The 26,057-nt window shown below is 44.1% G+C and overlaps 1 protein-coding gene across 1 annotated transcript in view; it reads right to left on the bottom strand.

Annotated features, from left to right (window-relative positions):
- Window positions 1-25,246, bottom strand: part of NF1 (neurofibromin 1) — a 319,551-nt gene extending 294,305 nt beyond the window's left edge. Inside the window, exon 1 of the mRNA XM_042966177.1 lies at window positions 25,184-25,246. The gene's annotated coding sequence lies outside the window, so the exon portion shown is untranslated. The remainder of the gene's footprint in view (window positions 1-25,183) is intronic.
- Between the last annotated feature and the right edge of the window lie 811 nt (window positions 25,247-26,057).

Below are 26,057 nucleotides of genomic sequence, written 5' to 3'. Positions count from 1 at the left end.
ATCTCACAGTTCACGAGTTCAAGCCCCACATCGGGCTCTGCACTGATGGCTCAGAGGCTAGTTAGAGCCTGCTTCGACTTCGTGTCTCCCTCTCTCTGCTTCTCCCCTGCTTGTGTTCTCTCTTTCTATCTCAAAAATAAATAAACAAAGGTAGAAAGGAAGAAAGAAAGAAAGAAAGAAAGAAAGAAAGAAAGAAAGAAAGAAAAGACCAGAGCTAGTGAAACACATCTGGTACATGTCTCTTTGGGAGAAAACAAATAGATATTGATACTTTTAAGAAGTTAAATGGAGATGAGTATACGTAACACGTGTGAGGAATAAACCCCAGAAAAATAAAAATAGAATGTATGACTTTTCCAAACAGCAGAAGAAAATCTGTTCTAGCCAATGAAAGGTGGAAAAGAGTAAAAAAAGAAACAAGATTAAATTATGAAATAGGTGTGCCTGGGGGGCTCAGTCAGTTAAGCATCTGAATCTTGATTTTGGCTCAGGTCATGATCTCATGGTGAGGTTGAGCCCCACCCTTCTTGGAATTCTCTGCCTCTCTCTCTCTCTCTCTCTCTCTCTCTCTCTCTCTCCTCTCTCTCTCAAAATAAATAAACATTTAAAAGACTATTTTTTTAAAGTATGAAATAGAAAACACGAAATTAAATAGTAGATAGTCCTAATATGCTGGTGATTAGAATTTATGTAAATGGGTTAAATTCACCAATAGAAAGATTCTCAAATTGGATTTTTTGTTTGTTTATTTGTTTTGAGAGAGAGAGAGCACACACATATGTGAGCTGGGGAGGGGCAGAGAGAGAGAGAGAGGGAGAGAGAGAGAATCCCAAGCAAATTCCGTGCCATCGGTGCAGAGACTCACCAACTGTGAGATCACGACCTGAGCCGAAATCGAGGGTCAGATGCTTAATCGGCTAAGCCACCCAGGTGCCCCAGAAATTGGATTTTTAAAATCATTTAACAATTCCAGGAATGCAAGGGGGGGTTCGGTATTCACAAATTAATCAGTGTGATACATCACATTAACAAGAGGAGGGATAAAAACCATACGATCATTTCAACAGATGCACAAAAACATTTGACAAAGTACGACCTCCATTTGTGAGAAAAAACCTTCAACAAACTAGGTTTAGAGGGAACATACCTCAACATAAGAAAGGCTGTATATGAAAAACCCACGGCTAACATACTTCATGGTGAAAGACTGGGAGTTTTTTAAAAAGAATCTCACATTATACTTACTGTAAGAGAAGAATTTAAAGCAAAAGGATTTAAAAAATGGAAAGAAACAGAGATGAGAAAAATGCACTAGACAAGCAGGGCTTCCAAAAGGAAGCCAGGGAAACAAGTTCAATAGCTGACAAAATAGAAAAAGCATCCCAAGAGACAAAGAGAAGCCCTAAAAGGAGCAGAAAAAACATGGACATGAACATGCACCCAACCTTATAGCTCTATGCTAAAAAAATTAACAGCCGGAGGAATTGTGGGGAGAAAAAGACACATTGACCTTTCTAGGTATTAAAACACGCCTTTTAGGAACTATATCTCAAACAAGGAAAATAATACTAAGGAAAAATAAAGAAGATATGAATAACAAGCCCGATCTAATAAGTATAGATATAATTGTTCATTTATCCCTATCTATATATTCTTTTCTTTGAAAGTACATGTAAAACAATCACCAAAATTGGTCCTGAACTAGACTACAAAGAAAACCTCTTTGGGGCGCCCGGGTGGCTCAGTCGGTTAAGCGTCCGACTTTGGCTCAGGTCATGATCTTGTGGTTCGTGAGTTCGAGCCCCGCGTTGGGCTCTGTGCTGACAGTTCAGAGCCTGGAGCCTGTTGCAGATTCTGTGTCTCCCTCTCTCTGACCCTCCCCCGTTCATGCTCTGTCTCTCTCTGTCTCAAAAATAAATAAAACGTTAAAAAAAAAAAAAGAAAAGAAAACCTTGGTGAGTTTCAAAGAACTAAAATCATGCAGACTTTCTGGGGCGCCTGGGTGGCTCAATGGGTTAAGCGTCCAACTCTTGATTTCAGCTCAGGTCATGATCCCAGGGTTGTGGGATCGAGCCCTGCATGGGGCTCTGCACCAGGTGTGGACCCTGTTTAAGATGCTCTCTCTCCCTCTCCCTCTTTCCCCACACCTCCCCACTAGTACATGCTCTCTCTCTCTCTCTCTCTGTCTCTCTCAAAAATAAAAAAAATAAAATCATGCAGACTTTCTCCAACTGCAATGTAAAAATGTAAAAATCAGTTCCAAATGTTAGCTTAAAAAATCCCATATGATTGGGAGTGGCTGGCTCAGTCTGGAGAACATGTGACTCTTGGTGTCGTGAGTTCAAGCCACATGTTGGGTGTAGAGATTACTTAAATAAAAATAAATAATTTTTTAGAAAGTCATGTATGATTGTAAACTAAAACATGTCTAAATAACTCTTCAGATAAAAAGAAAAGTCATAAGGGGAATTCTTAAATATTTAGAACTAAATGAAAGCACTTTGTGTCTAAAGGCATCTAAAGCTATGATTAGATGGGAACTTACAGATATAAATACACATTAATAAGAAAACTGTAACAAGTTTTTAAGCTTATTTATTTATTTTAAGAAAGACAGAGAGACTGAATGGGGGAAGGGCAGAGAGAGAGAATCCCAAGCTGGCCCCACCCTGTCAGTGCAGAGCCCAACGCAGGGCTTGAACTCACCAACAGTGAGATCCTGACCTGAGCCAAAATCAAGAGTTGGATGCTTAACCGACTGAGCAACTCTGGCACCCCTAAACTGCTTTATTGAAGTATAACTGATACACAATTGACTGTACATTTTAGAGTGCACGATTTCATAAGTATGAATACATATGTACATATGTACATACATATGTATACATATGTATACACCTGTGAAACCACCACCACAAAAAGGTAATAAACATATCTATCATCACCAAAAGTTTCCTTGTATTCCTTTTTTTTAATTTCATTTTTTAAAATTTACATCCAAATTAGTTAGCATATAGTGCAACAATGATTTCAGGAGTAGATTCCTTAGTGCCCCTTCCCCATTTAGCCCATCCCCCCCTCCCACAATCCCTCCAGTAACCCTCAGTTTGTTCTCCGTATTTATGAGTCTCTTCTGTTTTTCCCCCTCCCTGTTTTTATATTGTTTTTGTTTCCCTTCCCTTAGGTTCATCTGTTTTGTCTCTTAAAGTCCTCATATGAATGAAGTCATAGGATTTTTGTCTTTCTCTGACTGACTAATTTCATTTAGCATAATACCCTCCTGTTCCATCCAATTAAATTTTTTTTAATGTTTATTTATTTCTGAGAGAGAGAGACAAACAGAGCATGAGCAGGGGAGGGGCAGAGAGAGAGGGAGACACAGAACCTGAAGCAGGCTCCAGGCTCTGAGCTGACAGCACAGAGCCTGATGCAGGGCTTGAACTTACAGACCGTGAGATCATGACCTGAGCCAAAGACGGACACTTAGCCTGCTGAGCCACCCAGGCACCCCTCCTTGTATTCTTTCGTAATCCTTCTCTCTTATCCCTCTCTATACCCTTGTCCCAATCCCTAGGGCAACTACTAATCTTTTTATCACTACAGATGAATTTGCATTTTGAGAATTTTATATAAATAGAGTCACACAGTAATCTTTCTGTAATATTAAGATCCAATCACACTGTTACATGTATCAATAGTTTATTTCTTTTTATTGCTGAGTACTATTCCATTGTATGGGTTTCTGATTTTTTTTTTTTTTATCCCTTCACTTGTTGATGGGATATTCACTTCTCTTGGATACATACCTAGAAACTGAATGACTGGGTCATATGGTCAGTGCATGTGTGACCCTTAAGAAACTGTCAAACCACAGGTCTGGTCGTGGTCTCACTGCTCGTGAGTTCAAGCCCCATGTCAGGCTCTGTGCTGACAGCTTGGAGCCTGGAGCCTGTTTCAGATTCTGTCTCCATCTCTCTGCCCCTCCCTGCTCCCTCTCTGTCTCTCTCTCAAATATAAAAAATAAAACATAAAAAAAAAATTTTTTTTAAAAAGAAACTGTCAAACTCTTTTCTAAAGTGGTTTTACCGTTTTACCTTCCCACCAACATATGAAAGTTTCAGTTGTTCTACCGCCTCACCAAGGCTTATTATGATCAATCTTTTTCATTTTAGCCATTCTAAAAGGTATGTAGAGGTATATAATTGTGGTTCTAATTTTCATTTCCCTAATGACTACGGATATTGTCTTTAAAAAAAATTTTTTTTACCTTTATTTATTTTTGAGAGACATAGAGAGACAGAACACAAGCAGGGGAGGGGCAGAGAGAGAATGAGACATAGAGTCCAAAGCAGGCTCCAGGCTCTGAGCCATCAGCACAGAGCCTGACACAGGGCTCGAACTCACAAGCCATGGAATCCTGACCTGAGCCGAAGTTGGATGCTTAACCAACTGAGCCACCCAGGCGCCACTGATATTGAGTGTTTTTTATGTGTTTATTGGCTATTCACATATCTTCTTCAGTGTTAGTGTCTGTTCAAGTGTTTTGCCCATTTTTTTAAGAAGACTTTCTTTTCTTGTTACTGAGTTTTGGAATTTCTGGACATATTCTGGAAACAAGTCATTAATCAAATATATGATTTGCAACTATTTTCTCCCAGTCTCTGGCTTCTGTCTTTAATTTCTTGACAAAGTCTTTCAAATAACAGAAATTCTTAATTTTACTGAAGCTCAACTTATCAATTTCTCCTTTAATACATAATGTTTCAGTGTCACTAAAATATTTTTGCCTAATGCAAGGCCATAAATAGTTTCTCCTGTGTTTTCTTCTAGAAATTTTAGTGTTTTAGGTTTTACATTTAGGTCTGTGATACATTTGAGTTAAATTTTGTACACGTTATCAGATATGGATGTCTAATTGTTCTAGCACCATTTGTCAAAAAGACAATCCTTTTCCCTGTGCAATTTTAAAACCATAAATTGCTTTCTCAGTAAGACAAAATGTGAAACATTCTGAAGAAATCACCTAAAATTGATGCTATTATTTTTAAAACATAAAACCAATAAATGTCTCTCATATAGTATCAAAGATGTCTCTAGATGGAACAATACTGAGCCACCCAGGCGCCCCCAGCAGGAATTTTTTTAAGTAAAATTTTATTGAAATGTAACATTCACACAGAAAACCACACCAATCATAAATATATAGCACAATGAATTTTTGCAAAGTGAGTAATTCTATATAATCATAACACAGATAAAAAACTAAAACATTACCAGTACCTCAGAAACAATGCTGGTCCCCACCTCGCCCTGGTAACTAGAGAATAACTTTATCTTGAACTTTTTTTATATGGACTAGGGATAAGGTATGAAAGGAAAGAATATAATGGAAAAAATAAGAGTAGTTCCTTGACGATGATGCTGATAGGCCATGATTTAAGGGATACGATTAACTCCCTCACTCCACCTGAAGTCTCCAAACACCTAACAAAACCAACCTACAGAAACATAGACTTCTGGTGAATCTAGCTTACCAGGTCTAGACATGTCCGAATTCCGGTGGTAGACACAATTCGGGGTTAGACTGCTTCCATCTTCCTACCCCCACCAGTCCCATCCAAATAGAACCAAGTCCCTTTTGGTACTAAAATGACCCTTGACTGCCTATTGGACTCCCATTTCTTACGGGAAGGCTCTTCTCATCCCTCAGTTCACTCACCCGCTAAATGGGTGTTCTTGTCCTAACTCACAAGGATATGAGGAGGAAGATCAAAATAAGGTAAGGTATGTTAAAACAACTTACAAAGTATTATTAAAATAAAAGCCATCAAGGGCTGCCTGGCTGGCTCGGTCAGTAGCACATGTGACTTGATCTCCTGGTTGTGAATTTAAGCTCCACGTTGGGCATAGAGATTGCTTAAAATAAGCCAAAGCCATCGTAATTTTTATTTTAAAGGAAAAATTTCCAAGCGATTCCAGCCGAGATTTTTAAAAAACATCTTTAAATTCTTTTATTCTTCTTTAATGTGAAATATTTAATAAGATGTAAGAAGTAATTGGATTTGTGGGAAAAGAGGAGCCCCCAAATTGTACTCTTAAGTGCCATGGTTTGTGTATATTGCTTATTTATTTATGTGTTAAACTTCAGATTATGTGTAATAAACTGTCTGTGGTACAATGCTATTGATTTCCCTGCATTAGAAGTTGAATTAAATGTGCATTACTCTGGGATGGGTCACCATGAGGGAAACTTAAAAAGTTTTGAGGAAGAGTAAGTGAAGACCATTAGGACTCTCTAGGTCCTGTCTCCCATTGATCCCTGTCACCCTAGGGAAGTCTTACTGCAATTCGGTCCCACGTACATCCTGGTCTTAATGCCTCCTCTAATGGTACCTAAGAGCATCTTGGATACATCACTTGCATTGTAAAGAAACAGTGGCCTTCCCCAACTGTGTCTCAGACATGTTCTAGAAAGAGTAGGGCTTTTGAGTAGATCTCGTGTAAAATACAAAATTCCTTGGTGAGCCTTGTTTCATGTTTTCATTAGCTCGTTTATTCACTGAACTAACATTTATGGAATAGTTACACTGTTGCAGGCATTCAGCCAATTGTTTTTTGTCACCAAATTACAATACTTCTCTCTGTGATCAGTACTTGGAAGTTAATGACTATTCCCTTGCTGTCCTCGGAGAATATTGAGATATTGGAAAAAGTAGAGAGGTGCAGCTCCAGGTTGAATTCCCACCTGTGTTGTTACCTGCCAGCTGGGTGAGCTTGGTCAGCTTATCTCTCAGAAATGATTGGGCTGTTCTTTGCGGCCTCATATGTGAACACTATGTTTGCATGTAACATACATGTAGAAAACATACATGAAGCACACATGTAACATACATGAAGAAAATTACATTTACCGTGTGTAGGGCATAAAGTTTGGTATGGAGACTTAGGACATCAGTGCAGGGAATTACTAGATTTTTCTGTATTTAAAAAAATAAGCAGAGGGGCACCTGGGTCGCCCAATCGGTTAAACGTCCGACTTTGGCTCAGGTCATGATCTCACGGTTCGTGAGTTTGAGCCCCACATCAGGTTCTGTGCTGACAGCTCAGAGCCTGGAAGCCTGCTTCAGATTCTGTGTCTCCCTTTCCCTCTGCCCCTCTCCCACTCCCTCTCTCTGTCTCTCTTAAAAATAAATAAACATTAAAAAATTTAAATAAAAAGAAAAAGAACTTTCTGTATTTTTTTAAATTTTATTTTAGAGAGAGAGAGCGAGTGAGAGCACAATGGGGGAGGGGGGGAGTAGAGTAGTGGGAGACAGGGAGAGAATATCAAGCAGGCTCCACAGTCATTTCAGAGCCTGATGTGGGCCTTGATCCCAAGACCCTGGGATCATGACCTGAGCTGAAATCAAGAGTTGGATGCTCAACCCACTGAGCCACCCAGGTGCCCTAAGTTTTGTTTAAATTAATTTCACCTGACACTCCATGACATTTGAGCTTCAAAATTTTGCTATCTTCAGCTCTTTATTCGCCCCCCCAACTTGATTCTTTGATGCTTTCTTTTTCTTTTTCTAATTTTTTTAAATGTTTGTTTATTTTTGAGAGAGAGAGAGAGAGAGACACAGAGTACAAGTGGAGGAGGGGAGACACGGAATGAGAAGCAGGCTCCAGGCTCTGAGCTGTCAGCACAGAGCCCCACACAGGGCTTGAACCACAAACCGAGAGATGGTGACCTGAGCCGGAGTCAGACATTTAACCGACTGAGCCACCCAGGCACCCCTGATGATTTCGATTTTATGAGTTCTGTGCTCTCAGGTCCCTTGAGTCACAATTCCAAAATCCTAACATCTCTGAAAACCAAAAGTTCTTTCATGAACTGGCAACACTTATTTGGCAGTAAACCCTGACCCCACATAATGCAGAACTATTTGTTGTCTGTATTTCCCTGAATGTTTTACAGCAGAAACATGATATTTTTATTACAAAGTGCTGACATAGACCAAACTGGGGGCGGAAGCGGGGGGGAATGTATTACCAGTTTACACACCAAGTCATCTCCGTAAAACGCTCTGAATTCTAAGTTCTAAAGCACATCTGAATGCAAGCATTTTGAAGAAAGGGCTGTTGGCCTGTACATCGACCTCAGATCTCCTGGGTAAGTCCTCCACTGCACTCTTGATTGTGTAGCTTTCATATCTATCCTCTGAGTTCTAGGGGAAATTCTTTTTTAATTTTTTTTAATGTTTATTTATTTTTGAGAGAGACAGAGACAGAGACAGAGTGTGAGCAGGGGAGGGGCAGAGAGAGAGAGAGGGAGACACAGAACTCAAAGCTGACTCTGGGCTCCAGGCTCTGTACTGTCAGCACAGAGCCGGACGCGGGGCTCGAACTCACAAACCGTGAGATCATGACCTGAGCCGAAGTCAGATGCTTAACTGGCTGAGTCACCCAGTGCTCCTCTTTTTTTTTTTTTAAACATTATTTATTTATTTATTTTGAGAGACAGAGAGAGAGAGAGAGAGGGAGAGAGAGAGAGAGAGTGCAGGGGAGGGGCAGAGAAAGAGGGAGAGAGAATCCCAAGCAGGGCTCAAACTCACAAACTGTGAGATCATGACCTGAGCCGAAACCAAGAGTCTCACACTTAACGGATTGAGCCACCCAGGCGCCCTTGTCAGGGAAATTCTTTTTTTTATATATTTTTTATTTTTTTTAATGTTTTCATTTATTTTTGAAGGCGAGAGAGAGAGAGAGCATGAGCGGGGGAGGAGCAGAGAGAGAGGGAGACCCAGAATTCCAAGCAGGCTCCAGGCTCTGAGCTGTCAGCATGGAGCCCGATGTGGGGCTCGAACCCACAAACTGTGAGATCGTGACTTGAGCCGAAGCCGGACGCTCAACCGACTGAGCCACCCAGGCGCCCCTGGGGGAAATTCTTAAGGTTGTCTTCTTCGGTAAGTTCTGGCAGCTCTGCATCTGTGCAGCTCTCCAGTTGGCATTCGTGTTGCCTTCTCCATGAAAATATTGCCTGATTTCGGATGGATCCTTCCTTGTGACTTCTTGCTCTGTATCGGCCAATGTTCCCTTCGATTTGGCTGGAGAGGAACAGCAGAGTTTTTTCACAAACAAGAAACAGACCCCCAGCTGGAAGCGGCCTGAGGGAGGAGGAGACTATTGGAAAGACCCTGGGGAAGAGGACAGGCTGAAGGGAGTCTCAGGAGGTAGGACGTCTCCAGGGACCTCGGAGAGAAGACTGGAATCAGGGCTTCATGCTGCTGGGTCATTCTCTCTCTCTCTCTCTCTCCCTCTCTAATCTCTCTGGCTTCATTTTCTCCTACTACAGTTGGATTTTTGTCCCCCAGTTTGAAACATGAACACTAGCAACACCAAATTCGTATCCTTTCAGCTCCCTAACCAAAGAGGCAATAGAGTTTCTCTCTTCTGGTGTCAGGGAATCTTTACAGGGATAGACTTCCGGGTCAAGCCTGGGTCTCACTTCCAGACCTGTGTCCATTGGATGAAGCCAATTATCAAAGGAAGGAGGCGAGGGAGGGATGCTGAGCAGATTAAAAAATTGCATTCACTTCATACACTTTCTAAAATGTTGCATACATTTATCTCAGACCGGAGAATCCCCCTTGGTTCTCCAGGAGGGCCCTGCTCTGTTGATTTGTAGCATCTTTGTATAGATGTCTCCCTGTTTGCTGATTTGGGAGAAAGCCCACTGGACTCACGCACGGCCTGGTGCAGCTGTCCGCTCAGAGAGAAAGCCCTGCTGTGCAGGCTTCCTGCTGTTGTTCCGTAACAGGAGAGGAGAAGGAGTCTGTCAGAGTTTGCCTAGCACCAATTCCAGAAGCGTTTCAATGGTGGCTTTTATAGTGTGTCTGTCAGGTTTCTGTTTGTTGTGACTAATCAAATCCCCGCTCAACTTGCTTAAAAAATAAAGAGCACATTTATCGGATCCTGTGACTAGAAAAGTCCACCGCTAGGAGGTGTTCAGATGTGATACAGCCAGGTCTCCAACTTTGTTTGGTTCTTGGGATTCTCTGGGGCTCCTCTTTCCCTTAAGATGGATTCATCTTCTACTGGTGGCCAGTTGGCCATCGCAATTCTTTTTTTTTTTTTTTTTTTTTTTTAAGATTTTACTTTCAAGTAATCTCTACACCCAACGTGGGGTCAAACTCACAACCCCGAGATCAAGAGTCACACACTCTACTGACTGAGCCAAGGGAGGCGCCCTAGGCACTACAGTTCTAAACCTCTCCTGACAATATCCAGAGGAAGACAGAGGGTTTCTTCTGGCAGGCATCTCTGAGGCAGGAAGATAGAACTTTTTCAGAAGCTTCCAGCAGACTTCTCCTTACACTGTATTGGTTCCAATTAGTTACTAACTTTTTTGTGAATCCATTTGTGTCCAGGGAAATGTTGTGTAATTAACACTGAGTTCCTGAACCAATCAATGGTAGAGGGATGGAAACCCCCTGAGGCCAAGCAGGCCAACATCTGGTGCTGGGCATGAAGTCAATTCTTTTAGAAGTACACAGGCTATGTGAGGGAAGATGGAAACCTGAGTGAAATAAGTGGAAAGAAGGAAATAAATACTAGGTAGGAAACCCATGAGGAGTGCACTCTACCTGGCTTCCAAATCTGATGCAAGTCCTCACCATTTTATTTTTTTTTAATTAAGTAACATGGGGTTTGAACTCATGACCCTGACATCAAGGGTCACATGCTCTACCCACTGAGCCAGCCAGGTGCCCCCCTCACCAGTTTAAACTCTGTTGGAAATTTCTCATAAGAATCTAGGAGGGTATAAATTTGAGGCTTATTCTCACCTTGCTATTTTACCCCCCAAACTCTTAGACACCACCCAACTCAAATGCTTACAGAGGAGGAAACAAGCTCAGAGAAAAGTGGCTGCCCGGGGTCAATCTGTGGCTATAGCTGGCTGTAAAGTCATTAAACCTTCCCAGCTCTTTTTCTGAGACCTGTCTGTTAATTTCATGTGTCAACTTGGCTCGGTCATGGTACCAAGTATTCGGCTAAACATTATTCCAGATGTTTCTGTAAAGGTTTTGTTTATTGTTTTTAGATGAGATTAGCATTCAAATCATTAGACTCTGAGTATATCAGATTACCCTCCATGATGTGGGTGGGCCTCATTCAATCAGCTGAAGATCTTAATGGAAAAAAGACTGAGTTCCCTGGGAGAAGGGGGAATTCTGCCATCAGACCATGTTGGGCTCCAGCCTGCCACCTACCCTGCAGGTTTTGAACTTGCCAGCCTCTGCAATCACATGAGCCAATTCCTTAAAATAAATCCCTCCGTCTATACACATCCTAATGGGTCTGTTTCTGTCGTGATTGATACACCATCATAACTTCCTTAAAGATCTGGCCTGTTCTTTATCCTAACCTTGGACCCGGGCCTTCATTTTAAGAAATACTATTCTGAAAGAGCCCTTGTTCAACAATGGGTACAGGATTATTAAATAACTAGTTTCAAATTGGTGATAAGTTGGTGGAGTATACAGAGAACAGTGTCCGGGATCTTCCCAACTGTACCAAGAACGTAAGAGCCAAAAAGAACTTACCCTCTGAAGAACAAAGGTAGGTTAGACATCAACAAGGACCCTTCTCCCCTGCTGTGTCTGTTTCTGTTTGGGGCAATTTATCCATGTGGTCAGGATCTGCTCTATCTTCCTTCGAGCTCCCTGTGGTTACCCCATGGGCTGCCCACATCCATTCCCCCTAAACAGTATTCCAATTTTCTCTTGGGATGTTATCCCTTTCCCCTGTTGTAGGTGGGTAATCATGGTGATGTGCTCATCTGGGAGTTCATGGAGCCAGACCCGTCTCTCCTGACTCCAGTTCAGCCAGGATATGAGCGTGTGACTTCAGTTCAGCCAACCAGGTACTCTTTCCTGGGACTTTGAATCTTGAACAAGTGACGCAAGACTGAGAGTGGAAGGTTGGCACATGGGTTGCAGCCCAGGAGAGGCAATGATTGATATTTTGAATAGGTTTCTCTGATTATGAGACAGTTTCTGGACTTTCTGGGAACTCTGTTCAGCTTCTTGGCCCTCCAGACACTCTTGGTTCCTGCTATTTTGAAGTCTGACCCTCAGGTTCCCATCCATTCTGACAGATCCTGTGAGCCTTTGCTTGAGTTATCCGGAACTGGCTTCTGTAGCTAACAACCAAGACCCCTGACGGCTCCAAGTCCCTGGGTTTTGTTTTTGACTCTGCTTCTAACTTAGTGGTAAGTCATTGCACCTCCATGAGCCTCGGTTTCCTCCTATGTAAAATTAGGGAATGAGACTACGCCTGTGTCCTGAAAATAATTTTTCAGTCACAAAAAACTTTGCAAAAACACGGTGGCTCAGTCAGTTAAGTGTCTGACTTCGGCTCAGGTCATGACCCCCAGTTCAGGTCATGACCCCCATTTCGTGTGGGGCTCTGTGCTGACAGCTCAGAGCCTGGAGCCTGCTTCAGATTCTGTGTCTCCCTCTCTCTCTCTCTGTCCCTCCCCGGTTTGTGCTCTGTCTCTCTCTCTCAAATAAATAAACCTTACAAATTTTTTTCAAAACTTTGCAAAAACAAAATCTTCCTTACAGGAGCAAAGAAATCCTAAAACTGATCAGCACTGCTCTGGCCAAAGGGTTTCAAAGCTCCAGAATCCTGTCCCCTTAGCTCATTCTCAATAGTCCCTGCACTGTGACTTCTGCTCTAATATCTAATGGGAAAGGATTGCACTCCCCAGAGGCTCAGGTCATGATCTCCTGGCGAATGAAATGAAGCCCCGCATCAGGCTCTCTGGTCACCACTGAGCCCACTTTGGATCCTCTGTCCCCCACTCTCTTGGCCCCTCCCCCACTGGGTCTCTCTCTCTCTCTCTCTCTCCCCCCCCCCCCTTCTCTCTCTCTCTCAAAATAAATGAATAAAGTTAAAAAAAGAAAAAGAAGAGATTCTGTTAACAGTGTGCCGTCTTCTCTCCTATAGTCAGTTGAAATTGCTTCTGGAAATGCCAACTAATTTTAACAAACCATAACCAGGAAGAGGAATTTGCAACTAAGAAAGAAAGGCCTTTTGTGAAAATGAGTTCTCTGAATCTCTTCTCTATTACTCTACATGTATCATCTAACAGTGACTGATGATAATTATTATGAGATTATGGGATATGAGACATAAAAATAATTATGTCCTTGTTCAAATAATCCCAGTTTTTATTCTTGGTTATCATCCATGTTGCCTGTGTCAGCTGTCACCATTTCTTTTTTTTTTTTTTTAATGTTTTTATTATTTATTTTTGAGAGAGAGAGACAGACAGAGCATGAGCAGGGGAGGGGCAGATAGAGAGGGAGACACAGAATCTGAAGCAGCTCCAGGCTCTGAGCTGTCAGCACAGAGCCCGACTCTGGGCTCGAACTCACAAACCGTGAGATCATGACCTGAGCTGAAGTTGGACGCTTAATTGACTGAGCCACCCAGGCGCCCCAGCGGTTACCATTTCTAATAATGGTGGTTCTCTACAGATAATCCAAAGGACATTGTCCCAGAGAAGTTCATCAGTGGATGCATATCCATGTCTTATTGGGAGATAATACATTTCTAGGTGCTGGTCCTCAATGTGCCACTGTGTCACTGAGAGGCCTTGAATGAGTTTCAGAAATCCGTGGGGCCTTAATTACTGCATCTGCGATGTGAGAGATTTAGATGAGACACTGTAAACTTCAACTCTAAAACGCTAATTCGGCCGGTTGCTTTGAAGGACCTGAGGGCCATGCAATTCCATGTGTGTCCAGAAGAGGTCAGAAGAAGTCACCAAAAGCTCCGTGGTCTCCAGTAATCCCAGTTAGCCTATGTGAGTAGTTTCTTGATAGCCCCTATTCTCCATGTTACTTACCTGATTTTTATAGTGAGGCCAGGCATAAAAGCAGACATTTTTCCTGAAAGATTAAAGCAGAGATGCAATGTCTGCGTTGGGCTTCCTTGTCAAATGCAGACCATTTCCCCGCTGGCTAATGCCTGGTGAGCAAAGGTAACTTACCTAACAGAAGGTGATACCAAGGGATAGGGGCAGTGTTATACTAAGAGTAAATGTGAACAGTAAATCCCATTTCATCAAAACTCTCTCTTTAATGACCTTCTGATTTTGAAAGATATTCACCTCAGCAAAATTCTTTTGTTGTTGTTGTTTTTGGGGATTTTCCCCCCCAGCTTTCTTGAGATATAATTGACATAATAGTGTGAAAGTTTAAGACATATAACTTAATGAATTGATATATGTATACGTGACATGATTATCACAATGAGGTTACACATCCATCATTCAGATAGTTAAAATTTGAAAACTTTTTGTACAGTGGAGTTTAACCAGTATTTCTCTCTCTCTGTCTCTGGTTTCATTGCAAAAATTATTTGGGAAATATGCCATCACAGAGATAGAGGCTTCTAATAAATATTTAAATACGATGAGCATGGTTTTTTAGGCAGAAACTAGGTGACTGGTTTAAATATGGATGAGTTGGAGGCGCCTTGGTGGCTCCGTGGGTTAAGCGTCTAGCTCTTGATCTCAGCTCAGGTCTTGATTTCACGGTGGCGAGTTCAAGCCCTGCACTGGGCTCCATACGGGGCATGAAACCTTTAATTAATTAATTAATTAATTAACTATGGATTGTGTTGGAGGAACTGAGAATGAAAGAAAGGTCAAACCCATCCCAGCTGTTGAAATAAAACATAGTATAGACAAGAGTCTGGTGGTTAAAGGCTTGAGCTCTGAGTACGACAGACCTGCGTTTGAACCTTGGCAAAGTTACTTAACCTCCCTACAGATAAACTCTTCCATTTCTTTATCTATAAAATGAAGACAGTGAGAAAACCTCAAAAGACTGATGTGAAGATGAAATGAGATCGTACATGCAAAGAATTTAGCCGAGCACCTGCTTCACGCCAAGCGATCAGTAGGTGACAGGATTGTTGTCATTCGTAATTTGGGAGGAGTCCGTGTTCTGAGGGCAAACAAACCCGGAAGAAAATCACCACGCCCTTTTCTTGACTATCCCAGACTAGGTTCGAAGTCCCTGTTATGTGCTTTAACTGTAAGGCCTCGACTGGCCACCTGGCCTGCTGACTGGCACCACCATCCCCATCTCGGACATCTCACAGGTGCAGCTGAGGTGGTTGGATGCCCAGCTGGATACCCCTGGCCAGGCCATCAGCAGCAGTTAGAGACCCTGCCTTCCTATGGAGCAGGGGTGGGGGGGGGGGATCGTCCATGGCCTTCTCCTCCTCCCAACCCTCACCTGCAGAGCCAAGGCTCCTGCTGGGTCTCCAACTCCCTGCTCAGTGGTGAACTGCCCCTCCCAGCATTCCACCCATGGCCCCTAGGCCTTGATTTTTTATCTAACGTGGCACTTAACTTTTCTTTTATGCAGCACTCCAGTCGCTGATTGCCATGACTATTTGTGTCCCTGCTCTGTCGAATTCCTCCAGGCACGGCCTGTACCCAGGTTGAGGAGAGCCACTAGCACGGGGACCCAGGAGAGCAGAGAGACCCGTGTGTGTCCTGCAGGAGAAAGAAGCTAGGCTGTGCTGTGCTTATCTGATAAGGTGTGCAGCAAGCAGGGGCAGGCCAGGGGGTGGGCTCCTGAGCAGGCCAGAGGAGGGCTGCACAGGGGCGTGACTGAACAGAACCCTTCAGAGTGGATATGGGCTTACTGCTGGCAGGGACAGGGGGTGAGCGGGGATGGGCAGAAGCAGGACCTGTGACGATCTGCCCACATTCCAGAGACCATTCCGAGGACCCAGGCCAGTCGCTGAGGGACCTCCCAGTGTTCAAAACCAAAAACTGAAAGCAAGATGGCTTCCTTATGCTCAAAACTCCCTGGAAAGGGTTTAAACTCTTAGGGTTTCTGTTGACTCAAATGAAAAGAAAGTGGGAGGAAGTGTTGATTCAAAGAGAAACTTTCCGCTTCCACCTGAAAATGACTGGATCCTAATTCGGACTCCGGCGATAGTCTTGCCTACACCCAGCCAAGCTCTTTACTCCTCTGCCCTTATTTATGGTGCCTGTAATGGAGCTCTGGAATAATGACAGCAAGCCCCCACCTCGAGGAATGGGGGAAGAGGTGAGTACAATTTGTGGTTGTTGGTATATCGTGCCCACATATTCCAAACAGCACAGGAGACATGTTGCTGTTGATGTAATTGATTTATTTTATTTATGAATGTTTATTTTTATTTTTGAGAGGGAAGAGGAAGGGCAGAGAGAGGGGTTACAGAGGATCTGAAGCAGGCTCTGTGCTGACAGCAGCGAGCCCGATGCAGGGCTTGAACCCACAAACTGCGAGATCATGACCTGAGTTGAAGTCTGACGCTCAACCAATTGAACCACCCAGGTGCCCCAAATGTCAATGTAATTTAAAATGTTTTTATACATGTCAAAAAATGTTAAAAAAAAAAAAAAAAAAAGACACATCACACCCAGCAGGACAGCAACCACAGCAGGAAGAAACGAAGGAAGGAAGGAAGAAGGGAGGGAGGGAGGGAGGAAAGGAAAGGAAAGAGAAAAGAAAAGAAAAAACAAAAGAGAGGAAAAGAAAAGAAAAAAGAAAAGATCAAGTGTTGGTGAGGATGTGAAGAAACTGGAGCCCTTATGCACCGTGGTGGGAATGTAACATGGTGCATCCTTTGTGGAAAACAGTATGAAGGTTCCTCAAAAAATTAAAAATAGAACTACCATATGATCCAGCAATCCCATTTCGGGGATGTTCCTGAAAGAATCAAAAGCAGAAACTCGAAGAGATCCTTGCTCACCCACGTTCCTAGCAGCACTATTCATAACAGCCGAAAGGTAGAACAGTCCCAGGTCCATCTTTGGTTAAATGGATAAACAAAAATGTGGCGTATACGTACAATGGCGCATTATTCAGTCTTAGGAAGGAGGGATATGCCACAACCTTGAGGACATCGTGCGAAGTGAAAGAAGCCAGTCACAAGAAGACAAATATCGCCTGCTTCCATTTATCTAATGTACTTAGAATAGTCAAATTCACAGAGACAGAAAATAGAAGGGTGGTGGCCAGGGGCTGGGGAGGGGGATGTTGGAGTCACAGTGTCAGGGACACAGAGTCTCAGTTTTCTAGGATGTAAGAAGCTGTGGAGATAAATCATGGTGATGTTTGCACAATAACATGGGACTGTGCCCACCGCCGCTGAGCTGCACACTTGGAAACAGTTGAGATGATAAATCTGATGTTATGTATATTTTTCCACAATAAAAAAAAAAAAGGAAAAAAAAAAAAGAACAAAATCTAGCATATGTTGTTGGAAAACCTCTCCAGGAAAGTGGTAATACTGAATATTGAACATGTATTTGGGTGTTTATAATAACCCTAATAATAGCTGCCACTTATTTTTAAGGAAGCATGTAGAGCACCGTGAATGCACTGTTTTTTCCCATCTTATAGATAAGGAGAATGAGCAGTAGGGAGATTACACCATTTGCCTAAATGTAGACAGCTAGGAAATAGTGGGTCCCAAGCACGCATGACTGCAAAGCTGGTTCTCTTAAACTTCTTCTCGGTCTCTTTTCTTACAAAGAATTCTCTGCTTTGTTCACCCTATTCCAGTTGCACTGGCAGCCTTGAGGTTCCTCTGGCCATCCTGCCTCAGGACCTCCCTGCTCATCACAGGGATGATGAGCTCTGCCAGGGATCATCACAGGGATGATGAATAGTCTCTGTCTATTCCAGACTGCAAGTTTCTGTTCCTGGGGGCAGGAGAGAGGACAGACTAGCACAGCCTCTGGCAGAGGGCAGGTCCTCAAATAAACCTCAAATAAATGTTGACAAAATGAAAGGGGAGATGGGAAGATGACCCAAGACAAATGCACCCAACTTCACATTTTTTTATTAAAAATTTTTTTAAATTATTTTTTAATTTTTAATTTAATTTAATTAACTTTTTAAATTATTGTTTTTAACATTTTATTTTTGAGAGAGAGACAGAAAGAGTGCGAGCTGGGGAGGGGCAGAGAGAGAGGGAGACACAGAACCTGAAGGCTCTAGGCTCTGAGCTGTCAGCACAGAGCCCAGCGCAGGGCTGGAACTCAAGGACCTGAGCTGAAGTCCGACCCTTAACTGACTGAGCCACCCAGGTGCCCCCCAACTTCACATTTTGAGGGCCAGTGCTCCGCATTACAAATTGGTGCAATGTTTTTTTCTATGTCTTCTCTAGCTACCAACGCCAGGGCCAGCCCGGAGTCCTAGAGGTCACTCCATTTGATTTAGGACATATGTCCGACTCGAGAGAAATGAAGCTTTGCCCTGCAAAACCAGTGATGCTGGGAGCAGGCTGTCCTGCATTAGTTCTAAACCAGTGCAGAGGGTAGATACCAGCACCACGGGTGCCTCTCCCTGCCTCCCCTCCCTCAAATCCAGCAACTTGCAGCTGCACCTTTCTTGGACTAACTCCAGGGTGGGGGAGGTGGGGAGTTAGGGTTTGCAGAGGTAGGGGCCGAGCAGTAGCGGAAGCCCTGAGGGGCGGGTGAGCACCAACTGGGAGAGTGCGACCTTCTGTTCTGATGATTCATCTTTCCTCCAGTTCCTTCTGGTCCCCTGGGAAGGGCACGGGCCTGGCTGGACTGGCTTTGAGAAGAGCCAAAAGCCTGAGAAGGTGCAGCCTCAGTCACACCCAGAGAGAATCTAGAAGACTCTGTGGCTGTTTCTCCAGGGTTTGTTTTTACCATGCAGAACTGGTCCTCCTTCATTCCTGGCCCCAGGAAACTGATGGGTTAGCAGTGCCCCCAGGACCATCCCTCAGCAGGCAGCTCCCTAATTGCTGGACTCCTGTTCTGCTTCTGTGGTCAGGGTGGGGCCCCTGTGGGCAGCTTTAGCTTTGGCACCTACGCTTCTAGAACCCCTGGTTGAGACTGGAGCCAACTGTCTCACACTCACAGGCATCACCTGGAGGTTCCGATTAGGTAAATCTGAGAATGCCTTGAAATCTATTTCCAAAGCACCCCAGACGATTCAGCAAATAGCTGAGGAAAACCGAACTCGTGAGCATCTGACCCCTTCTGACCGATGGGGCCTCATTTCCGGAGCACGGGCCCTGCGCTTCCTGTGGTTGGCTCTGCCTAGAACGCTGCTAAGCTGGGCCTTTAGCCTGGGAAGCCCTTTCCCATCACCCCCAGCACCCCTGATAGAGTTAGATGTGTCCACTTCCGCCCCTACGGCGCTGCATGCTTCCTTCTCAGAACCTGTGCAGACAGGGTAGGTTGGACCCATTGCCCTTCCAACCTTGATTTCCCTTGGTTTCCTCCTCTGTGGAAGACCTGGCATCTCACCTCCCTTGCGGCTGGGGGTTCTGGGGCATGGTTCTGGCCAATGTTGAAGAAGCACTAGCCCACCAGGGATTTCTGGAAAGCCTTAGCTCTCTCGAAGCTGGACAGCCACCTTCCTTCTTCGTGCATGGCTGTAATGGCTGGAACTGCCATCTTGGCGCTCAGAGGCAAAGGCCAAAGGAATGAGAGCCCCGCCCCCATGCACCTCAGGTCACTGGGGTGGCTTTGACAAAATGAAGACTAACTCACAGGGCTGCTACTCTGAGTCGAGTATATTTTACACAACGCCAGGTGGAGGGCTGCAAAAGGACAGTGTGAGCACACGAACACCTTTCCTGAGATGCATTCTGCGTCCCCTTTCTCTCTCTCTCTTTTTTTTTAATTTTTTTAAACGTTTATTTATTTTTGAGACAGAGAGAGACCGAGCATGAACGGGGGAGGGTCAGAGAGAGAGGGAAACACAGAATCTGAAGCAGGCTCCAGGCTCTGAGCTGTCAGCACAGAGCCTGACTCGGGGCTCGAACTCACAGACTGTGAGATCATGACCTGAGCTGAAGTTGGACGCTTAACCAACTGAGCCGCCCAGGCGCCCCTCTCTGTCTCTCTTTTTTAAGATTTTATTTTTAAGTAATCTCTACACCCAACATGGGGCTTGAACCCACAGCCCCGAGATCACGAGTTGCCCGCTCAACCAATGGAACCAGCCATGTGCCTCCGTGTCCCCTTTCTCTTGCTTAAAGTGAGGACTGATGAGAAAGTCAGGCTCAGAAGGACAGGTCAGAGACTCTATCACTGTAAAACCGTCCGAGTTCCTTGCTATAAGCCACAGAAACTGAATGACTAAATTAAGAGAAGAGGTCTCAAAAAGGGGATGAGCGCTCCCAGGAGACTCAAGGACTGGGATCAGAGCTGCCAGGGACACAGCCCCAAACGGAGGAACCTTCCCGTGTGTGTCTTAACTAGTTCTGCTGCCCAGGCTGTGCTGGGAATCCAGACCTGCCATGTTCTTCACCACCAGCAGTGGACATGCTCTGGGGTCCCTTGCTTGCCCCCCTACCACCAGCTACCCACCAAAGTCTGGTGCAGGCCCCTCTGTCTGGTAAGCCTAGACTACATGCCCTGGCCTTAGTTGCAAAGAGGAGAATAAGGAACGTAACTCTAGTGTAGCATTTTCCATTTCTCTAGTGAGAGGTGGGTGCCTCCTCCTAATAAGACAATAAAGTCAAGGGTCCTCCAGACATAAGAAAGGGGTTCAAATGCTAGGTGGTGAGGGGGAAAAAAAAAGAGAGAAATGTCCTCCATTTAATGGGACTGGGGCCCAGAGAAGACAGGACAGGTCCCAGAGCTGGCTAGGGTGAGAAGAGCTCTCAGCAGAGACAGGGGGCAGGTGGGTCTGGCCAATGAGTGCAGTTTGACTTTGTGGCAGGATAACGTGGTAGGTGAGGCATAACTTCACTGTCCCCATTGCCATAGGGTAAGAGTTGCCAAATGCAAGTCACATACTTGGAGAAATTGCAAACACAGGAAGGGAAATTGAGCAATCTCAAGGAGAAACGAAGTCTACATATGTGCCGGGAGGAAGGGAAGCCTCATTTCTCCCTACCTTTGTTGAGAGATCATTTAAGTGGGGAGGAGGAGGAAGGAAGGCTAACTCATATTAAGCACCTACTATCTTTGAGTGCCAGACAGGCAGGCACTGGACTATTGCCGACATAATCTGCTTTCCTATGGAGAAAGGAACCAACCTGGAGCAAGAAAGGGAAACCATACTGGGTCGCCTGGGTGGCTCAGTCAGTTAAGCCTCCAACTTCAGCTCAGCTCATGATCTCACAGGTCATGGGTTTCAGCCTTGCATCAGGCTCTGTGCTGACACCTTGGAGCCTGGATCCTGCTTCAGATTCCGTGTCTCCCTCTCTCTCTCTCTCTCTCTGTCCCCACCCTCAAAAAAATATATTGGGGCGCCTGGGTGGCTCAGTCAGTTAAGGGTCAGACTTCAGCTCAGGTCATGATCTCACGGTTAGTGAGTTCGAGCCCCATGTCAGACTCTGTGCTGACAGCTTAGACCCTGGAGCCTGCTTTGGATTGTGTGTCTCCCTCTCTCTCTGCCCCTCCCCCGCTCATGCGTGCGCGCACGCGCTCTCTCTCTCTCTCTCAAAAATAAACATTAAAAATTTTTTTAAATAAAAATAAATAAACATTAAAAAAAATTTTTTTAAAAAGGAAAACCATACAATCTCCATAAGCTGAGGGGTCAGGAAAGACTATTCCACTTGCCACGTTCTCTCAGTCTCTCCCAAAATAAATAAATAAACTTAAAAAAAAATTTTTTAAAGTCATCAGTGATCATCCCATATCAGTATTTAATGCATGCATAATTCTTTTAGTATCTGCATACTGTCCCACTGTATAAATGAAGCATAATGAATTTAACCAGTCCACTACTGTGGGATAGTTAGGCTATTATGAATCTTTTTTTTTTCTTTTTTTAAAGAGTAGAATCCAGCTCAAGCACTTCTAGCTATGCAACTTTAGCCAAGTTACTTCACCTCTTTGAACTTAAGTCCCATCATTTGTCAAACAGGAGTAATGAGAATCCCTCCCTCACACCTCACAGCATCATTGGGAAGATTGAACGCGATCAGTGTGTAAGGCAGCTAGGAGTCTTCATGGCACAGTGCTTGCTCAGCCTCTGTTCCCTTCCCTTCCACTGTCATGACTCCCCAGAGTCGGTTCCTGTCCTCTGGAACTGCTTTCTTATTTCCAGTCCCAGGCCTCGGTATCCAGCTTTACCTCCTGGGTCAGTAAGCAGTCTCAACCAGAAGTAAAGGCCTCCTGTGTCCTATCCAGGGGAAGCCTGTGGAGGGGCTCTCTCTGACTGCTTCTCACGCCCTCATGTTGTCATGTTCTGAAATAGCCACGGGGCCAGCCTGGGCTGTTTGCCTTCCCTAACACTGACCCAGTTGGCAAGCACTGCTGAGAAGTGTCAGGCCCTGGACCTGGTGCATCCTCGGGATGTTACCGCAGAGCAAACATGAGTTTGCTGGCTGGGTGGATTCTAGTCAACAGGAAGATAAAATGGATTAAAGGCAAACAGGAGAGAAACCTCTGCTGTGGAAACAGGAAGAAGGCTGGAGGCTGGCTCTGTTTGGAGGTTTTTTTGCTTTGTTTTTAATGTATTTATGTGATATATAAAACAGCCTTATTGATATTATATAATTCACTTACCATGCACATACGCCCATATGCCCATTTAAAGTGTACAGTTCAATGGTTTTTACAATATTTAAGAGTTGTGCAAACATCATTACAATCAATTTTAGGACAATTTCATCACCCAAAAAAGAAACACTATGCCTGTTAGCACTCCCCATCCTGTTCCCACCCCCACCTCTTCAGTCCTAGGCAACTACTAATGTACTTCCTGTCTCTATGGATTTACTATTCTGGATATTTGGAATCCTATACCCCCCCCCCCAAAAAAAAAGAAAGAAAGAAAGAAAAAGAAAAGAAAAGAAAAGAAAAAAGAAAGAAAAGAAAAGGAATCCTACAATAAGTGGTTTCATGTGATCGGCTACTTTCAATTAAGCATAATGTGGTGGGTTTATTTTATTTTTTTAAGTTTTTATTTATTTATTTCGAGAGAGAGAGAGCATGAGAGGGGGAGGGGCAGAGAGAGGGAGAGACAGAATCCCAAGCAGGCTCTGCACTGCCAACACAGAACCTGATGCAGGGCTGAAACCCATAAACCATGAGATCATGACCTGAGCTGAGATCAAGAGTTGGATTCTCAGCTGACTGAGCCACCCAAGAGTCCCAAGCATAATGTTTTCAAGGTTCATCCATGCTGTGGCATGAATCAATACTTCATTCCTTTTTATTGCCAAATATTCCATCATATGGATATACTACATTTTGTTGATCCATTCATTAGTTGATGGACATTTGGGCTGTTTCTACTTTTTGGCTCTTATGAGTAATGATGCTATGAAGATTCATGTACAGGTTTTTGTGTAGACATGTTTGCCTTTCTAGTAGGTATGTATCTAGGAGTGGAATTGCTGATTCATGTGGTAATTCTATGTTTAACTTTTGGAGGAATGCCAGACTGTTTTCCAAGTGGCTACCCTGTTTTACATTCCCACCAGCTGTTTGTGAGGGTTCCAGTTCCTCCACATCTTCACCAACACTTGTTATTATCAGTTTTTTTCCATCCAAGTGAGTATGAAGTGGCATTTCATTGTGGTTTTGCTGATGACTAATGATAATTGAGCATCTTTTCATGTGCAATTGGCCATTTTTATATCTCCTTTGGAGAAATGTTGATTTAGGTCCTTTGCACATTTTTAATTGGGTATTTGTTATTTTTATTGTTGATTGTAGGAGTTTGTTATATGTCCTCATAAAGGGCTTATTTTAATCTTTTTGAAATTACGGTTTTCTCAGTCATATGTATACTCATATTAGAGTAGCAATGTGTGAGAGAGAAATGCACACACACAAGCAAATGATTTTCAATACCAAGTGAACAAAGATGTGTCCAAAGCATGCTGGGAGTGTGGAGAAAGAGGTGATCTCTTTTGTCAAGGAGGGATAATGGTGTGAAGAGAGACTGGGAATTATGGTGGCTTCATGGAGGAGATGATATTTCAGCTGGCCTTGAAGAGTGAGTATGAGCTCGGCAGGTGAGCAAGGAGAGTAAATAGAATGTGCAACATCATAGAGGTTTAAAATGAATAAGGGGTAAAAAAAGAGAAAGAGGGACAGAGAGAGAGGCAAACCAAGAAACAAACTCCTAACTGTAGAGAAACAAACTCTTAAATATAAACTGATGGTTACCAGAAGGGAAGTGGATGGGGGGATGGGTGAAATAGGTGGCGGGATTAAGGAGTGCACTTGTTGTGACGAGCACTGAGTAATGTATAGAAGTGTTGAATCACTATATTGTACGTCTGAAACTAATATTACACTGTAGGTTTACTAACTGGTATTTAAATAAAAACTTCTAAAAAACCACAGAGGTTTAAATAGGGCATGGTGAGCTCCTCTTTGAATGAATCAATGGATTTCTGTAGGACAGTCTGACTCCAGCCCTTCTTTAGGTTCCGAGTGGGTGTGGAATAGGCTAGGGAATAGAGTCCACCCCAAAGCAGAAGGGTGCTGTTTAAGAGCTCACTCTGATTTTTTAGTGTGCAAGGTCCACGCTGGGCCTGATCCGGCCCACACACAAACTCTCAGATGGTACAGAATTCTACCTCCTGTCAAAGAGTCTGCAAGAGGGACCGGTACCTGTGGAGAGGGGTGGGGTTGGCACCAACAAGGGGATTGGTGAGCGTGGAAGGGAGGGGCCCCAGAAGATGCACCCTGTTTGTTCTACAGCGCTGTTTGTCCTTACATCCTACCTAGTGTCTACACACTTGTAATGAGTAACTACACGAATGACGTCAAAAGCTGAACTCTCGGTGTAAAGCAGATACTCTTCTTCAGTTCCTAAGTGCCAGACCACATCCCATTGCCCCTGGACCCTTGTCCTCTGGAAGTTGGGGAGAGGCCAACCACAGTTTTTCTAGAAGATCCAGGGGAGCGGCCAACTGGTTGTGAATTTAGTCCCTGCTCCTCTTGTTTGGGTTTGATCTGCTGCGCCAGGTGTGTGTCGCAGTGCGAGAGTGTGGGCTGTCCCTCGAGAAGCCTCCTGATGCAAATCACTGAAAGCCCAACTCAAAACGGCGTACACAACTGTGAAAGGAATCATCTCGTATAGCAAGAATTCTGGAGGTCAGATGATTCCAGTTAGTTAATTGACCAGCAAAATTGAGTCACTAAGGGCTCAGGTTCTTGCCACCTTACCTTCAGAGTACTGGTTTGTCCTTCTAGGCCAGCTCCCCACACGGTCCTAAGATGGCTGCTGTAGCTCCGTGCTTCACACTGCAGACAGCAATGGCTAGAGTTAGAAGAGCGCTGTGTTTCTCCATTTATCTCTTTACAGAGGCAGAAAAGGCTACTTTCTTTTCCCAAAGCCCCCAGCCGACTCCCCCTCGTATCTTAACGCCTAGAATGGCTTCACAACCCTTTGCCTATCAACCACCGGCAAAAAGAACAGACAACCGGGATTGGTTTAGAGTTTGACCAATCAGGATTCAGGCCCTGGGGCTGGAGAGGAGGCGTGGCTCCCCGGAAGGAAGCTAAGATCCCCTGATGCCCAGGTAAAGCTGGGTTCTGTTGGGTGGGCAACTTACAGTGTTTGCCCCACACAGAGCTCTGGTGGGCAAGCACATGCTTCATTGGCTGTGTGAGAACAAACTTCCATTGGAATTCGCGCATACGTAAATATATTTTACTTTTATGAGCTCTCTTTGGTTCTTTCTGAAAAAAAATTTTTTTTAATGCTTAGAGAGAGAGAGAGAGAGAGAGAGAGAGAGAGAGAGAGAGAGACAGACAGACAGACAGAGCACACAAGGGGGGAAGGGCAGAGAGAGGGAGACAAAGGATCAAAGAGCTGAACTGGCTCCGCGCCGACAATAGAGAGCCCAACCAGGAACTCGAACCCACCAGCCGTGACATGACCGGAGCCGAAGTTGGAGGCTTAACCAACTGAGCCACCCAGGCTTCCCTGATGCTTTTTTACGTGTTTTTTGTTGTTGTTGTTTTGTTTTGTTTTGTTTTTGTTTTTAGAGAGAGAGTGTGTGTGTGTGAACGCGAGCTGGGGAGGAGCAGAGAGAAA

The sequence above is a fragment of the Panthera tigris genome, chromosome E1 (genome assembly GCF_018350195.1).
Source record: "Panthera tigris isolate Pti1 chromosome E1, P.tigris_Pti1_mat1.1, whole genome shotgun sequence".
In the NCBI taxonomy this organism is placed as follows: domain Eukaryota; kingdom Metazoa; phylum Chordata; class Mammalia; order Carnivora; family Felidae; genus Panthera; species Panthera tigris.
Note: the sequence above shows the minus strand (reverse complement) of the source record. Positions and strands in the feature narration are given on the sequence as shown.